The sequence below is a fragment of the Syngnathus leptorhynchus genome, chromosome 3 (genome assembly GCF_054491065.1).
Source record: "Syngnathus leptorhynchus isolate UIUO chromosome 3, UIUO_Slep, whole genome shotgun sequence".
Classification (NCBI taxonomy): domain Eukaryota; kingdom Metazoa; phylum Chordata; class Actinopteri; order Syngnathiformes; family Syngnathidae; genus Syngnathus; species Syngnathus leptorhynchus.
In genome coordinates, this window is record NC_141197.1 from 11565927 (window position 1) to 11584857 (window position 18931).

At 43.3% G+C, this 18931-nt stretch overlaps 1 protein-coding gene across 14 annotated transcripts in view; it reads right to left on the reverse strand.

Annotated features, from left to right (window-relative positions):
* zfhx3b (zinc finger homeobox 3b) overlaps window positions 1–18931 on the reverse strand; it is a 308314-nt gene that overhangs the window by 113947 nt on the left and 175436 nt on the right. Inside the window, exons 1-2 of one of the 14 annotated variants that reach the window (XM_085907654.1) lie at window positions 16665–17452; window positions 8089–8131 (exon numbers count right to left, since the gene is read on the reverse strand). The exons of 11 other annotated variants lie outside the window; for them this stretch is intronic. The gene's annotated coding sequence lies outside the window, so the exon portion shown is untranslated. Of the gene's footprint in view, window positions 1–8088; window positions 8132–16664; window positions 17453–18931 lie in introns of those variants that run through there. 2 more of the 14 variants (XM_085907653.1, XM_085907651.1) reach the window with 2 other exon arrangements.

The window sequence follows — 18931 nt, forward strand, 5'->3', positions numbered from 1 at the left end:
TTCCCTGCTATCAATTGATCAAGGACCGGCAGCCATAAATTATGGGAACATGCGCAAGGGAAGAGGGGGTGTCAGACAGAAAGTAGTCTCGGGTGGGAAAGTGAGATTGCCAGGTCAAATGTGGCTGATATTTAGGCGGGAACGGGGACGCAGGGTGGAGCTGTGCTGATTATACGTCAGCAATTAAGGCTGGACAGCTGACATGGCAACTGTTGGCGAGTCAGGTTACACGGTAGAGCATCAAAAAGGGCGAAGCTTAATGTAAATGAGGACGAACATTGTAGTAAAAGGTCCTAGTCATTCAGTACTGCTTTAGCTTATACACATTTAATTTTTAAAAATGTATTTGTATGAATATATTCTGTGCAGCTCAACTGATCAGAACACAATATTCTGATTATTGTTTAGTTTGTGGAATATGAATTAAACAGGCAAAATCAACCTGTTTTTATCCATCGGAGGGGGGCGGCCATTTTGCCAATTGCCAATCACAGCTCACGAGTTTTCTGAAACATGATTGGTTGTGACCTGAAACGTGAAAACTGTGATCTCATTTTCAGTTGACAGCAACGGGGGCAAAATGGCCACCTCCTGTGAAGGATAAAAACGGGAGAATTTCACTGCTTAACTCATATGCCAATATTAATCAGAATGCCGTGTTTAGACTACTGTGAAGAAAATTTGAGGGTTTTCACTTAATAAAAAAAAAAATCATGGAGTGACAATACTCCCGATCGTGATCAGTTCACTTTTTCAAGTTAAATTCTCGAATGCATAATTTCTACCTGGCTTTTCCGAATTTCATCCATTTTTCCTGAAAAACGAGTAAAGGACTGCTCATGCAGCCATCACAACATCCAGGCAAGGGCTATTTTGAACCATCCAGATATTTGCTTAGGAGGAAAAAAGATGGAAGGATTAGCTACAGCGCTCCGGACCATCTGAAGTGTAAAGATCCAGTTAATCCTAACCATCTTCACCTGTTTTCAGAGTGGGGCTCACCGGGGATAATAAAGGTGGTACGAGTGGGCTTCAGAGTGAAGGGCACAAGCACAGTTCAGGCCAAAGAACTGTGCTGTTCCCATGCAGAGGAAGGGGAAAAGAGGGCAGCGTTATCACAGTTTGAGAGTGTCGTCATTTCTCTGCTGACCCTGCTGACTCGCCGATTTCTTAACACGTGATCATTTTGGACAGCTGACCTCGATATTGGCCTGAGGATGAAACTGATTCTATGGATCTTCTTTTACCCCCACACTACATACAAAATATGTCCAGGCCACACATTTACCAGCCAAAGCAAGGCTTGTTATTCAAACTCAAGACATTCTTTGGTGTTATGCCATCAGTACGTTTACATTCCAGAAGTGGACACGTAACAAAAATAGAACATTAGCTGTCCAGGGCATGAAACTACAGGTGAGAAGAGCTTTGCATGTTTTCCAACTGCCACTTAGAAACGTAACATACAATAATAATAATGACGGAAAACACTGCAGCAACAAATGTTTTGGAGGATGTCCCGAACTACTTTGTCATTAGTGGAGGAGCTGTCTGCTAACATCAGGCATAAACATGTCAGAATTACATGTAATTATAGGTGGAGAACTTCCGTGCCGCTGAATTAATCACCTGTGCAGCTGGTTGCGTGGTGAGACGAATAGAGCATGGCGCTATGCTCACCTTCAGCTCCATCCAAGGGGGGGACTTACGGGGTTCATCAAGGACATGAAGGCTCACGCAAGGCCGGAGAGCTTGACTTGAGGGTCCTCTGCTGGATTAAGAGCCACCGACGGATCCGTGTAATCAGTCCTATCCTTGTGTTTCTCCCACTCTGCCTCTCTGGCTAATGTCTCCGCCTGATTCGATTGAGGCAATTAGGCGGTAATCTATAGAGCCAGGGAGTGATGGAAACATTTCCCACTGTCCTCCTCATGTTTCTTAGAGCTGCTATAATTAGCTAACTTTGTTTCTCATTAAACATCAGAGCAGTATTTACATACCCAGATCCAATTTGGCTCTGCAGAGCCTGATCCTTTTAAACCTTCTTGAAAAACCTGAAGCACATCTGTAAACAGACATAAAAGGGGGCGCTCTCTAATCTGCTGTTATTTGAATCAAATATTTATATTCGGTATAAAAAATAAAAAATAAACAATGTATCTTCAACGGACGGATAAATACAAAACAGGATTACAGTACATATTGATTATGGATCTCTGTGTTGTACTGGTTGTGACTAAAGTGTAACAGGAAGTTTGTCCCTACAAAATACTGAGGCGATATTTCATTGCTCCATGCAATGATTCAACTGGCCCAGCAATATTTGCCTATGACTCATATAGAGTTTATATTAACAGGGAACATTAGAAGGGTGGAGTTGAAGAGAAGGCTGTTATAAAGTCTTGTACGGATTTTAATTAAGCTACATGTGTCAACATTTGGTTCAAATGACATATACGTATTACAGGCATTTCTTGCATTGTGGAAAGTTTTTGGGAGTGTTAATCATGGCCAGCCACCCTATCAAAAAAAAAAACCCTGATCAAATAAATAAATATCATGCCTTGCTGTAATCATTTACCCACACCCCCCCGCCCAGTTAGTAGATGAGTACAAATATCTGGCAAATCATGAAAAAGAAAACAACTATTTTGCATAGTTATTTGTAATTACATTCATACTGTGTTTGGTTCAAATTTGATAGCCTACAACATTACCGGCATCCAACCAAAAGAATCCGCTTGCGAAAACCTGTGTACTGAGTGCACCCAGTGACATGTGTGGCACTGAGAGCTAAATCATACATTCTCTGTTCAAAATGAGGTGTCACTTCCTCATTTAAGGCCACATCAATAAAGGGCATGCATAAACAAGCACTTCACAACATCTAATTTGACGACATGAGACCATTAACCACCTCATACATCAACAGCATTTGAGCACATTTTGTTCGCAAAGTATGTTCTGACTGAGGTGTGAATCCTGTCAAACTCCCAAATAATTCTACATTGCCATGGTAATGCAGTGAGTTCCAACCATGCGACAATGGTGAAAAGCATTTCCTCAATATCAACACAGTATGTGCATGTAGAGGTGTTGAAACAAGGGAGGGATGTCAGCGTTTTAATTGGCTAATATTTAGATGTGAATGAAGCGTGGACAAATCCAACATAGTCCGTATGCTCGTTTATGGTCGGCTATAGCTTGAAAACAGGCGTCCAGCCAAGACTGAGGAGAAAGGTAATTCAATCAGCAGCACTCCATCTTGACATAGATTCACTTTGTCAGTTCTGCCTCTCCAGTAATTCATCTTTCTGGAAACTTACACTATCCCAACAGTCATTCCTTTCAAGCGTGATACCTGCTAGAGGGGTGAAAACACCAGCATCCCTTAAGATCCCAAGAACACATTTTCTTTTCTTGGTGCCTCTGACAAAAAAAGGCCTCCTTGTGGAAAGAACGTCTTGCGTGTGCATATACGGGGCATAATTCCTGTAATTATGCGTGAAGTGGCGCAACTTTCATTTAGACAACACGAATGCTCACAGACACATAAACGCTGTGACCACTGATGGAATGCATACATAAACAGTCCAAGGGTACGGGTCCAGATGGGCAGTCAGGGAGGCCTGTCATGGGAAAGCTCTTGTCTTGAAAGCCAAACACCCCTCCGCAGTATGCTCCTCTCTGGCCTTCTGTTCAGCTCCGCAGCTCGCCGCTGTGAGCATTACAGGGTTAACTGCTGTGCCCAGTCACAGGCGTGAAGTGAAACAATCAAATAATGGCTGTGAGTGAGCGCTCAAAAGCAGGGGGCAGGGCAGGGGCTCGCCATAGGCCACTGCAGATGTTGCCGGCCTTCGGCAGGTCACACAATCACACGTATTAGCATTCCTGATGGAGGCAGCCGGGATTATGGTGCTGAATGGCTTTCTCTGCTCTGCTAGGATTTGAACATGGCCGCAAAAGACAGAAAAGAAGGCGAGAAATGCGGGGAGGAAATGGGGAGACAAGAGAGGAGCTGTCAGGAAGGCCGGGCTCACAGCAACATGTTGAGAGAAAAAGGGAAGTTTGAGAAAAAAAAGGCAGAGCCAGATTGACAGACTAATTGTGACAATTTGACTAAAACAGCTCATGAAAGCGTAGGGGGGAAAAAAGACAAGAGAAATCAAGCAAGCGATGATTCCATGCTGTTGTGAAGGCTGAAGAGCAGAGTATATGCGATGAAGGCTGAAGTGAACGAGCTGGGTAAAAACGTCTCTTTTTTTTTCTACTGTGGAGCACAGTAGAGCTAGCGTATGTCCTGCCTGGTCCCTTTTCCTTGTTTCTCGAGACAGAAGTCGAGGGAGGCCTCGTATTTCTGCCTGGCTACTGTCAAACAGGCCACGTTCAGAAGCAGAGACAGCAACGAGCAGCTGTTCCCTCACACTCAGCCTTTCTTCAAGCTTCATTGGCCAGTGCAGCGCCCCGAGAGAGCCTTTACAACCAAGTGCTACAATTTTGTTTTGTTTGAATCTTGTTGTTTCATTTGTCACAAATTTAAAACGGCACCAGCAAAACTGATTCACAGTTTTTCCTTCCCTTTCATTGGGTACCAAAAGTAGCAGTGCAGTATGTCAAGCTGCCCTGATAATATGTGTGTCCTGAACAACATGATCAAAACATTGAAAGGGCAACAGACTTGCAAAAGTTAAACATTTAAACAAATCTCCAAATAGAAGAGGATTTTGATTTTGTTACAAGCAAACATCCTCCACCAGATGAGACAATTAATCAATATTGTCGCTAGTGGATGAGTGGAGTCGAGCACTTAGCAACTAACTACGTAGCCTCTAAATGATGTCAATGTGTTTTTATATATGACCAAAACAGTGTACAACTGTAATTACTAACTTAATAGATGAGTGGAATAGCGGCATACCATAAATCTGTTGTTTTAGTATCTTTACAACTTGTGACTCTGGAATTCAAAAAATACTGAATGATGTCACACTATGACACAGCTATCACCATCCCGCCTACACACCCAGCTGTAGAAACACATGCCGGATCACGTTTTAGTGTTTCGAATCATACTGTAAGGAATTACCTGAAACACTTGGAAATATGGCTCAAAATATAACAGTTCACGATTAGCACCCGATTTGTGAGTACGTTTTGTGTCGCGCACAGAGAAGGACACAAATGGTTCACAGAAAAAAAACAATGACACTTCACTTCAGGGAAGTAGAGCGGGAACACAAAGCCAGAAGTTTGCACTCTTTTGTCTTTCTTTGTTTTAGCACAAGGCAAATAATTCCATAAGAATCTTGCCTAGCCGGTTTGATACGGTTGTATATTCAGTCGAGATTTTGTACTACAAAAGGGCACTTACAACAAAGCATACAATGAGAATAAGTTGTTGAAAAATACATGTGAAAATTGTGAGAGGAACCAAATCGGAGTGAGAGGAAGAAAAGAAGAAAATATTGATTTAAGGTGCTGCTTTTCAATTTGAGCTTTTGGAACAGCAGACAACCTGGCCTGTCTTTGCCCCTGTCTTTGCTCCTTGATCACATGATCAGATGATGCGCAATGTGTGAGCGCACATACACGCGCGGCTTATTTACTGCATCTTCTCCATTTGCAAAACTCACAAGAATCGTCTTTAATCACGAAACCCTTTTAACGCAAACATGCATCTGTGGTTCCGTTGCTACAAATAGTAACCGTTGGGCTGCAGGAACGTCTCTATTTCAGACACCCCTAAGTTCTATGGAATTATGTGTGTGTGTGTGTGTGTGGGGGGGGATCTTTCAGGAAGGGCTTCATGCTGTTCTGACTGACTCAGAGAAGAAATAAGAACCCTCACATATGACAGGTGAGGGAGGCGTACCTTTGTCCCCATCCTTTGAATATCAGTGACTCTACAAGTTAATATTTGCTTCCGCCTGCTCATAAATTTGCATAGCATTAGTACCTGACCTAAATGCATTTTTTATAAACCCACGAAATTAGCGGCACATCAGCTATAGGAGAGAATACTGTGAGGCTGAATGCACGTTGCATAGTCTGTATCAAATAAGTGCCGGGCCCACCTGATGAAAGAGGAAGTGAACAAGGCCATATTGCTGGTCTTTAAAATCTACAACATAAACTCGAACATCACAGGGGGAGGAGCGAGCATGCGAGCAAACAACCGGGCCACACAAGAAGGGGCGTGTCAATGAGGGGGTAATAAGGAAAGACAATGAGTAAACAAGCAGGGGAAGTCCGGGGCCGCCGTGCTCGCAAACTGCCAGCTTGTGACAGGCTGGCACACACAAAGGCCCCACTGTAATTAGCCATCCCAATGGCTTGTTCACCATTTGCATATAAATGCCCTCACAGTAAACACTAAACGCGCTGACACAAGCCATGCCAAAAATCGCCACACCTCCACCGCCTCCAGCAGGCCTCCGGGGTCCACTTATCACAGAGGTCCTGGATACGAGTTGAAATTGTTGCGGAAAAAATACTTGGATATCAAATTGTGTTTTCCCACTGAAATGAAAATGCCGTCATTCCAGTTCAGTCTTTGCTCAGAAAACAACAAATATTGTTGTAACGTGTATATCGATGAGGAAGAATAGCACTCAATATGGGCAAAGCTATGTGGTAATTTTAATTGCAAATGGCGTAATGCTCAAGTTTAGTTTGACAGTAAACTTTAACTGGTGGTGGCAATAAACAGCTCCAAGTCTCTTTTTGGAAAAATTCGTCACTATTTGCCAAAGCGCTGCCCATTGTGAAAGTGAGTTGAGCTGAGTTCACTTCCACCATACGGCGCTCATATCTCAGGTCTGCACTCGCAAGTAAAAGCGGGTTTAAGTCACTCTTATCTCAAGGCAGCACCATACTCGCCCTGTGATCGCACCCAAGGCAAAGCTTGCATGCATCACCCAAAGCGAATCACACACCACACGCTGTGTACTACTTGCTTCTCGTTTCTCGAAAGATTGTGAAACAGCAAGTCCCCCCCTTGCTTCCTGTTAAAGACCCACAGAGCCGCGTGACACTGAGCAGATTTCACCCTAACCGCAGAACTCTACGGGCACAAGGGGTGCAGGTGTCGCCCTGCTGTTTGCTTCCACACTATTTGGGAAGAGAGGAAACAACGCATACAGATATAGCACAGAGGACAAACATGCATGCGGGCGTATGCGCACGTGACCGTGCACAGAGATGTCCTGAGGAAGCAGCAGGTTCGCAACGTGTGAGAAATGACTGTTTTCTCCAGATCAGGGTCAAAACATACAGCCTTGTTTTAGGTTGCCTGTCACATGGTGAGATGAGAACTGCAGTTTGGGCAAAACACTCTGAGCTGATTAACGAGATAGGCCACATTTACACAAGGTTGCTTTACACGGGGCTTGATAACAGATACGCTGTCACGTTTTAAATACTCAAAAAGCTTAAGGTCTTTTTTTTTTTAAACTGTTTTGATGGAAATTCATCCTCAGTCCCACACTTCCCTTTCTGCCTAATGTTATTTTGATAATGATGATTCGTTAAAAAAAAAAAAAGAAGGCCAATATAAAGGAAGGAAGTGATGGGACTTGTGTCTGCAACCCCCTCTTTCCTGTCCCTGACCAATGCTTCGCTCTTTGCAGCACTTCCTCTAAAGTCATATCATCTATAGTGTAAACAAAGCTTGATGGACAAAAAATATTGGGACACGCTGCTAATACACCTACAGAAATGGAATTTCCAGCTCTCCAGGAAGACTTTCTGTGGAAATACTGCAAGTCAAAGGTCATATGTTTTGGACCACAATCTGTTCTCATTCATACCGAAAGTGTTTGAGGTCAATTCTTCTAAGCCTGCCTTGTTTTGTACACTGGGGAGTAGTCAATCAAGAGGGCCCTTTCTGAAATTTAAGAGCAGTCTTATAAAGGACCCAAGGGTAAGTGCAGGGTCTAACCGAACTGATCACACACTTCTTTAAGACGTGCACGTGCAAGATATACGAATTGCAAAGTGTCAATGCCTTTATCCTCAGTTCAAAATTTCCAACAATGCATTCTAGGCTACAAAAAATGTTCAGACTAATACTAGAAACACATCACTCACCGTGACATGTGACATGGGGGCAAGATCCGACAAGAGGAAACACCTGGCCGCAACACAAAGCAAGCAATGAGAGAGTGAGAGGGGCCCATTTTGCTGCTCTTCTCCGCATACAGTTACGCACCTTGGGTGAATCTATACCAATGCATGCCAAAATCAACTTATTTTAAACAAAGGATGTGTGTGACTTTGTCAATGTGTGTATGGAGGGGAAACACTGTGCATTAGTGCGGTGTAAAAATCTGTATCTGTTTGGATTCTAGCTGTTAGTGCAAGATGACTTCCTTACATGGCCTGGCTGTTTTCTTTCACCGTTTAACAAAACAATTTCAGCATACCAGTGATATCAGTCACTCTCAGACCCATCATCTGAAATAATGTGAACATTCCTAAATTGCAAAATGTGAAAAGCTGCAAAACATAGCTCGCCTCTCCATATTCTTTCATTAAGACAAATGGATGCCATGGCGACCAGACGAGGTAAACGACATCACAAGGCCGAGGTCACCTGTCTGTCACGGCCGTCTGGCTCCGCTGTACCCCCAAGGGACCTGACCCATTCCCTGTGGACCACCTAGGCCCAATCTCTGCTCTGTGTGATTGCACATCTGAATGAAAAGAAAGCAGTCACAGCGGTTCTCCATGTTAAATATTTAAATCACACAGCAATGTCCCCGCTACGAGCCACTGGATACAAAATATCAAATGTGATATGCTGCAAGAAAAGGTGAAGCGCCAAATGTAAAAAAAAAAAAAAAAAAACTGCTGTGAAACTATAGACGCATACAATAAAAGATAATTTTTGCTAGGCAACACTGCATTCTCCCATATAGGTGCATATTTTATTGTTCTTTGTGGGAGTCTTCACTTGAATCAATTTATTATGAGACACCAAGATCCCTATGTTTGTTCATTTACAGTACGGTAGACCAGACACCACATTTGTTGTGGGTACAGTGAGACCCAGGATGGTGAACACATATTTGGGGAGAAGCACGAGGCTAAACACATCGTATGTAGTAGTAAAAACACGATATTGTTGCACAACAAAACAATTCACACTATATGAGATACGATCGGCGTTAGACATAAAATAAATTACTCACAAGATATTGCTTATTTTCTGTGACAAAAGATTACTACTACAGCTCACTGAGAAGCTGTGACCGTCTCAGTATGTCTATCATGCTGCCCCCAGGTGGCCATGGTCCACACCCCAGAAGGACCAGCAGCATGTCTATTGAATTGATGCAAAAAATGTGGCGTAAGTGGTTGAATTACTTACGGTCCATTGTCATCCCTGTATCTTTTAAGAAATAAAAATATACTGTGGTTATATTGTTGTAGTTTACTTGTTAACAAATGCATAACATGTTTTTTTTAGAGAGGGGGGGCTAGAATAGATGAATGGCCTTTCTGTAAATTATTTGACACACTAATGTTTTAAAACATGGGAGAACTAGTGATTTGGCATATTCCTGTCCCTCAAAGCACAATCTACAAAACTATACCCAAGGCTATGGAATTCAAGGAAACTGGCTGTTGCTTTTACAAGGCCAGAGATATATGGCAACAGGATCTTTCCAAACTGTAAACGTCAAGTGCATAGGGGACAAAAGCTGCACTTTTTAGCAGACCACCCCACTGAAGGCAATGTTAATGTTTGCCTGAAATTGCACTGCGGCATTGTAGGTGAATATTGGTTTGATTATAGCTCGGAGTAACATTTAACACAGGCTGTGCTACACTCTGCATAAAAGGTTTACACATCATTGAGACAGTGACATTTATAAATCAGAAATCTTTCATAAATCCACTGACATGCTCACTACTATATGCTTATTTGACAAGCCAGCATGGCGGCAGACACGCAGAGTATATCTTCTTTTTAATTACGATGTCTGCGACGGTGGGCTATAAACAATCATCTCTGCAATCAAACGCGGCGCCGTCGACACGGTGCGTTGATATCGTACATTCTCAAACCTGAAAAACTAAATTATTCATGATATTTGCATCATTATTGTCACAAAAATCAAGTGAACACAAGCGTAAAATAATATAACAGCCGCCAGATAGAAATGTAAGGTTGGAGACTGCAGCAGCCTTAAGATTTGCATTGCATTTGGCACACGTAATAAAATATAATCCTTTGGTTGAATGCAAATGTATGTAAAGAATTGTTTTGGAGTTCAATAATCTGCCCTATGAAATACATCAGTATGACCTTGATTCATACTATCAAATATTTCTGATAAGTGTCATTTAGAACCATAATTCCAAATATTGTATGGAACTACAAACTGCAAGTTGCCTGCTAAATAGCAAATAGGCTTTTAACTGAGCCATTCTGTTTTGCCAATTTGCATACAGGAAAACTAGTCAATTGCACATGGTGGAACAGCCTATTGTATAGTGCATCAGACGGGAAAGGTATAAAAAAATAGTGAAAACATCCACAGACTCCCCCGAAATATTTCACACAGGTGTGCGTCAAAGTGCAAACAAAAAAGAAACGCAACCAGGGAGGCTATAGAATGGAACTGATACCATGGTTCTGCACTATACGTAGGCTACAGCACTTAGAGGCCATTTTATTGCTTGTGCTGTGGTCAAGTGAGGTACACCAAGCTCAATTCCACCGCAACAATGGCAAAGAGGGCCACAGAGAAAAAACAGGGCTAGCCCTGCTCTTTAACCCCTTTACTGCTGGCCTGACAGTCGCCCCGGGGCACTGGAGATGACAAATAGGAAATTGTATACATCTAGCATATGGTGGTTCTCATACACGGATTTGTTTGAGAGAAAAGAAAAAAACAATAGCTGTGTGCCAAGCTCCTATGAATCTATCAAGGGGCGGATGGAGTTTTGTTTCCTGACCAGAAAGAGGCAGCCGGTAGCTTCGCTTCAGCCTCTTCTCTCAGTGAAACACGCCGCCGTGTGCTCTTTATGTCTTTGCATCCCAGCTCCTCCTTCCCTGCCTCCCTCGCTCGCTTCACTTCTCCCTCTCTTTCCCCCTCACATGCAGCATGGACGTGGCTACTGCACATTTGCAAGTGAATTACACTTTTTGTCGGCATTTGATTGTGCGCGTGAATGGCGAAAAATGAGGAAAAGGGTGTAAGAGCGAGAGGGCGCTCCAGCATTGGCTCTTTTCTTTTCTTCTCGCCGTAATCCCAAGGAGGATAAGATGTAAAGTACACAGAGAGGAAGTGCCACAGACCTCAGGTCCGGCACATCCCAACACTACATTCCGACATCTCGGCTATCGTGAGGCATGCATGGAGTGACAGAGATGACAGTAAAATTTGCAACAAAATAATGCGAGAGCGCAGCTCACAGAGAACTGAAGAATTTACTGACAATTAAGGAATGACAGACTAGTTGCAAAATCATCAAAATATGATCTCAAACAAGACACAAAAACCCTAGATCAATTTAAAAGCTATTTTTAGTAAAACATCAATAAATAGTGAGTACAGTATGTGGCAGTAGTGCAGTACATTGTTCATATCTCTTTCACATTCATACAACCTTCAAAAGCAGCTCTAGACAAGCAAAGGATAAAAACACACATTGCATTTACTCCTACTGGCAGTGTGATGCTGGTTGACCTCGCTGTAAATTAGTGATGAGGCAAAAAAAATAATTAAAATGAAAAAATAAAAACTGACACTGTGATTGCCTGAATTGCAAATCACCAAACTGCATTTAGCTATTTATAACCCCACATAAAATATAAGGCCAGTAAAGGGCTAAGTGAATAGTATGATAGGATAATATTTAAAAATACAGCTATTTAAAAATAAAAATACATTGTGTACGTGATATAGTTCCTGTACACTTTGGTTACACAACACACATTTCCCAGGCACTGATAAACAATGCCCGTGCGGTTATCACTCTGCAGAGAACAGTAACATAAAGGAAGAGGAAGAGGATGACAAAGGAATAGGGGAGGATAAAAAGACAGCGTATGTGTCGTCAGAGTCACAGGCCAGAGGGGCCCATGTATTGTTCCAGGGCTCAGTACGGCGAGAGAAAGCCGACCTGTCTAAGCGTCCTCCATATTTTATGCATTCTGTCCTTTGTGATGATAAGCGCCAGCACGGAGGGTGGAATGCTGGCCTCCAGGGTCCGAGGGAGGGGTGGGTTTATGCCGTGTGGCTATGGTCCGTTTTTTTTTTTTTTCTTAATGCAGCCCTCGGAGCCCGGTTCTTAGCCTGGTGTGTAATCGTGTCGTCTAATGATGCCAATCTGTCCTATCGCCCATCCCGCGACACTCCATGCTAGCTGCTGCGGCCCAAAATAGGATGTCGCTGCTTTGCTGCACACACACACACACACACACACACTCTCTCTTTCTTTCTGTACTACGCTGCCACTTCTGTGCAGGTATGGATCACATGGCTCTGCTCCTGACAGTCAACGGTATAAAACTGACAAAGCAGGATTAAGATTCTAGTCCCTTCCATAGCCAGATTTTTGTTGTTGTAACAATTGGAATACAGATTTGTACACATTTATGAGACATATCACTGTGTCCTCATCTGCGAGGGTATTTCAAATTTGCAATCCCTGCACATTGCTGAATTGGAAACATGATTCTCCCTCCTCACAGACAGTGTCTCGTGAATAATGTGAGCATACCACGTCATTGTCGGTCAACTGATTCATCTGCATAGAAACACAAGATTATATATTTTTAAACACAACAGTAGAAAAAATATATAAATAGGGGAAAATATAGCGAGGCATCATTCTGGACGAATATGGTTCATGTTTACAATAATACGAAGCAGTCTTAATGCAGCTGCACAAACACCCTGCTTTAGAGTCGTAAATCTAGGTGTCCTGTGGTGATTTAACCATGATTGTTAACATGATAGCAAACCACAGAAAAACTCTGCCAGACTTGCTTATATAAGGATGTCACTGACAAAGTAAGGAGGGGAGAAAAAGAGGAGACAGGGAGGAATCGGAGAGAAAAGCCGAGGGGGAAGTGAAGCCTGTTTGGACACTGCCATTGACAATACAGCAGAGAACACACACATGCGCGCGCACGCACACACACACACACACACACCCACACATACACCTGAGAGCACGGCAGTCATGTCATCCCACCCTCCTTTATCCTCCTCCTACCTCCACCCTGCTGCTGAGCAGAGGTCCTGCCCACCGCCGGCTCTCTTTCTGATAGTCCGACGCGTCGCGCCACGCCGCGCCGCGCCACCTTAGCTGCAGGACAACTGGAAGAACTGGTCTTTCTAACGCATATGGTCTTGTATATTCAAAACCACGGGTCAGATTCAAACGGCCGGCTCCGTCTACGGCGCCCTCTTCAATCACACGCACATATGCTTTCTTTATTGAACATATAGCCACACAACAGGCAACATTAGTGCTGTGACAAAGAAACTTCGATTTGGCATTTTTACCAATTTCACATATTGGTGCCGTTTAATTATCATTCGGTACGAGCCCCCATTATCCTAGTGCTCAACCAAAGAGGACTCCCTGTGACCAGGGACATGTCAGCGAGCTCCCCTGCTGGTCCAGTGCCCGCCAATAGGAAGGTGGGTGGTAAGGAGGGAGCTACAGTATTTGGAGACACACTGAGGAGCAGATAGCCAGCGAGGGAGGGAGGGAAAAGGGAAAGAAAGGGAGGGAAGGGGTTACCACTGCCGGAGGCGGCGACCTCCCTTGGCTCGGTGCTACCGCCATACTACCGCAAGCCTATCTATAGTCTCCGCTAGTGTTTGTACGCTCGCCAAAAGCACAAATATGCCGAGATGTGAAAGAACAAAAAATAAAACGCTCCATCGTTGCGATAGCGTCTGCTCACATGAAAATGCTTAAAATTGACAAATGCTCACAACGGCAAAGGCAGTGCATTCACTTAAATCATCACATATGTTTATTCAGCATATGCAAAAATGCATTTTTTAATTAATCTATGTATATATATTTATATATATATATATATATATATATATATATATATATATATATATATATATATATATATATATAATATTTTATTCATGATTAACAATTTAGAAAGCAAAATGACATTTGTTTAAAAAAATCTGATTCAATTTAAATTGCATTAAATAAAAAAAATTAAATAATAACCCAGAAGTGCAATTCGAGCATAAAAAATAAAATTACATTTCATTGTAGAAAAATGCAAAACATATTCTAGACATAACACTTATGATGTCAATAACGCCACACCACTGAGTCTTAAGTGTAAAATTAAAATGGTACATTTTCAATTATTTTTTTCATAAATGTCATCAAAGCCATTGTGTCATATAACTCCTTGCAACCCGGCAATGGATGACAACACACACACACACACACACACACACACACACACACACACACACACACACACACACACACACACACACACACACACACACACGCACTTTCTCCCTCACATAAACACACACACACACGCTCAACCCATCATTTTACAATACTAGAGTGGTAGACCTTACAGGGTTTATAATCTACTGACAATATGACAAAGATGCGAGACAGAAAATACGGCTGAGGTAAATATTTCCCCGTGTCTGTTTTGTAACAGAAAAAGGGAGACGAGGGGGACGAGGAGGAGGAGCACGAAGAGGAGGAAGAGTGTTGGCGTGACAGGGGAGGAAGGCTGATCACTTGAAATCTACATGCGTGCTTTTCACGCTGGCATCACTGCTGTCCAAATGTACAAAAATCTGCCAACATGCAAAAATCGCAGACTTACATAAGCATGACTGATTTCAAATAATGATACCGCAAAAAATAAGAACAATAAACATGGCTTTCAATCTCAATGTGGCTGCTTCTCTCCACTCTAAAAGGTAGGGATGTGTTTATCTGACCTCTTCCCCTGATTCCTCCTCTCTGACCCATGACTATCTGACCCCTACCACCCCTAAAACACCCTCGGACCCCCATCATCCACTTTTTTCCTCCTCATTGCAATAAACATTAACACCTTTTACAGCACTATTATTTTCACTTCTTACCTCAACAACAGACATTCTTACATATTGCTACTGACCAGTGTGTTTTGCTCTACCTCCTCAGCCAAAAAACATCTCCCTGTTTCTCTACGCACTCCCCTCCACACACACACACACTTCCCCCCACCACCCCCAAGCCCTGACATAGTCCCACGGCTGTTTGGCGAGGGGGTTTCCTCTCCTTGCTTTTTTATCTGTGCACTCGCTCGGTGACCCTTGTTCCCCTTGTTTCTTGCTGTCTGACCTACACCCCCACCTCAAACACACACCATCCTCACTCCCTCTGTGTAAAACAGCCGAGCCACTGCTAACAAATCCTCCTATTGCCTCTCCTTCGACAAGCAAAACTGACTTGGAAAAAAATGCACATTTTGAGGATTTTAAGATACTGATATGCATTTTGTGTTACACATCTTTGGCCTGTTCCTCCAAAAAGTCCGATCTCATTATGCGTGCTACCTGCCTTAAAAATGTGACTTGCACAATGTCAAGTTTCCATCATAGGAATGGGCCAATGCATTGATTCCAGTCCTCTTGGAGGTCTGCAGTCAAGTGCTTGTAGTGCGTGCAGGAGAACCAGCCGCAGCCCCGTGTTGCCTGAGAGCCAGCATGCACTTTGCAGGGTTGCTTGGCTGGCGGTCCCGCCTGATCCGCTGCTGTCATGAAGGAGAACCCCGGGCTCCCTTTTTTCATCGCCCGCACGCACGCACGCACGCACGCACTTGCACGTCATGTGCACGCGCGCACGCACACTCACGCCGGATCGATTTGCACGGGACTTGGTCTGGGAACGGCTGAGAATTGACTTAAAAAAATACAAGACTCGAAAGAAGCAAAGAGCCGGGACCGAGTGAAGGAGACGAGCTGAGCCGAGCCGAGCCGAGCTTAGGTGGGATGAAGCCGAGGGGGGGAGAGTGGCCGTGACTCGGAGCGGAGGGCTAAAAAAAAAAAAAAGAGATTCCAGGGGAAAGGATCTCATAAACCACAATACCAAAGCCCTTTCTTCGGATGATCATGCTTTTAAATGTTTTTGTACAATATGCGAAAAGCGAGAGCTGCGAGATCCGCGAAAGAGTCGCCGGACCAACGCGGAGCCAACAGGCTGGACTTGGAGCTCCTTCCCCGGCAGCGCTCCGTGACGAGCCGCTGCTGCCAGACCCCTGCAAATCCCGAAACACGTCTCGAGACATCCACGACCCCTCCACGCACGTCCCCGTCCCATCCAAAAAGCCCGAATCTGCTTTAAAAGCGCTTCTTTTTCTTCGTCTCGAATGATCCGCTTGTTCTCGTCCGCGGACGAAGAGGAGAGGACGAGCGCTGATGTGAACGCAGGTAACGACACAACGCCTTCTAGGCAGCCAAAAATCTCGAATAAAGCCCGAAACTTGCATGAAAAGAGCCTTTCTTGCACCCAGATTGTGAGTTTTTATAAGGGGGGGACCAGATCCGCTACAAGTCCACCGCCACGGAGGAGGAAAGAAGCTGAGAGAGAGAATAGGATCGCGCAGCAACAACACACAAAAAAAAGGAGACAAAGTTGAAACTTACAATTTGCCGCTTTGTGATGATCGCGTTTTAATCCAGTAGCGAGACGATGGAGCTAAAGATCCCATCAAGGCGAGAAGAGTCCCCTTTCGGTCAGTTTGCGCTCGGGGGTGGCCGAAAAAAAAGAAAGATCATTGTTGTTGCCGAGTGCTTGGCTTAGAAAAGGGGCGCAAGTAGGTAGCTATTAGTTGTTAAAGGCGATATCAAAAATAATTTGGATGCAAAGCAGCCGAGTCCGGAGTTGGAGGCGCGCGAGGAAGAGGTGAAAGTGAGATCTGATGATTGGGGGAAGAAAAAACTCTTTGGATCTTTATTCCTGCTAATTAGTTTCCTGCGAGAAAAAAATGGCTGTGATTAATTCAGTGCGCATGTGCTTCATTACACAGGCACGAAGGGAAGGGCTAATTAGCCGCCTTGTGGATCAATAAGATTCAGCAGAGGAGAGCCGGCGGAGGGAGGGCGAGGAGGAGGGAGGAAGAGGAGGGAGGGAGGATGGATAGATACAAGGAAGGGCGAGAAAAAGAGGAAAGTAATGATCAGGAATAGAAAATATGGAATTAAGAGAGGCGGGAAGTAAGAGTTTGATTAGTGAAAGTGAACGCTGGCTGGCCGCCGAGCTCCACGCTGCGTGCGAGGCTTCGCATCCACTCGGCTTGTTCTCCCCCAATACACTTTTTTCTCGCCTTTCAAAAACACTTGTGATTTTTTAAAATACTTTTTAACGCTCGTTTTGCACGTGATTCGCACACTTAAAGCGATGGATGATGTAGGTTTACTTTAGTTATTTCGCCCACTCCTTCCATGCATGAGTTCGCGATGACTCGTCACTGTACAGTTGAGCAGCTTATAAAAGTAAAAAGCGGCTGGGAGAGAATATTACGATTCAGCCTCATGTAATTGACATGCTTTTTATTTCTTAAAGAAATATTAATTATACACGCTGTCATAGAACATAAACTACAGGGGAATTTTACGCGCGGTTGCAAAAGTGCGTCCATGATAAAAGCGCTAAAATGTGACTTGATAAATACACAATCGATGTGAAATTGTCACTCAATGGTGCACTTGTAGAAAATACCGCTACATCGCCATATATAATTCACACGACTCTATGAGAATGATAGTTGATATTAACATATTTTAAACTAACAACGTAATGCGCATTTGAGCTTTTGTAGGAGCGTTTTTTTTTATTAACATACTGTAAGAGAGAAATGAATGAATTCGTGAGAGATGTTTTGCTCTGACATGTTAATAAATGTACATCAGTCGTTTAACATACATTATTATTATGTCACTGAAGAGGGGCAAATATTTTCAAATATTTTTGAGTGAAATGGAAATTCCTCGGATGATGCTATTGTATTTTAGGGGCTCTAATACACTGTTTGTTTTAGTTGCGTGTAAATACAGTGAGGTTTATTTTTCGCTTGTAAAAAAAAAAAGGTCCTTTGCGTTGCATGGGGGAGGAGAGATCTATAGCTATTGGGGCAAGTGTCATACATGGAAGAGATGAATCTGATAGTGAGGAACAGAGCATGCCATCGTATTGCGAACAAATAACGCCTTTAAATCTTTTTTTTTTAATTCAATAACAAAAAAAAAGTTAGGAAGAGTGAGGTGGCTCTTTCCTTAATCTCACGATGCTGTATTTTTGTGGAAATTGCGAAACTCACTTTTATGAGAGATATACACTATATTGCCCTCTCTCTTGTATAATAAAGAATTTTATATTTATACTCACTGTCCTCTGTGTCTATATAGCACAAACAAACATTGAATGTATTGTGACGATGATGTGCTTATTTTATGCTCTCTATATATACAGTCCAGAAAGTCCAGGAGGCATCTTGAAGTGATCACGTAAGGTGCCATGTTTACGGAAACAGTGTGGATTGGATATTCTCCGCTGTAATACATTCCAGTACAGGTCAGACCGTAACGCCTATAGGGTTAGTCCAAACATGACTTACATGACACCGAAATATTTTTTTTTAAATAGACCTGCACGTGTAAAGTGGTGCAGGATTTGATTTTTTATTTACTTTATAAGGTTATGGACGTGAAAGCTCGCGATGATCTTAAGGTCCCGTGCACGCAGCCCCCCCAACCATCATCACACTGCAAAAATATATGCTACGTTGCATCCTGGCATTTTCAGCACACTTGCCGTCCACAAGTTGGGGCATGCAATGATACCTGTTTTTAAAAAGGAAAACACTCGTGCGCGCTCGTACACACACACAAGTGCATGGTTTGCGCTGCTTTGG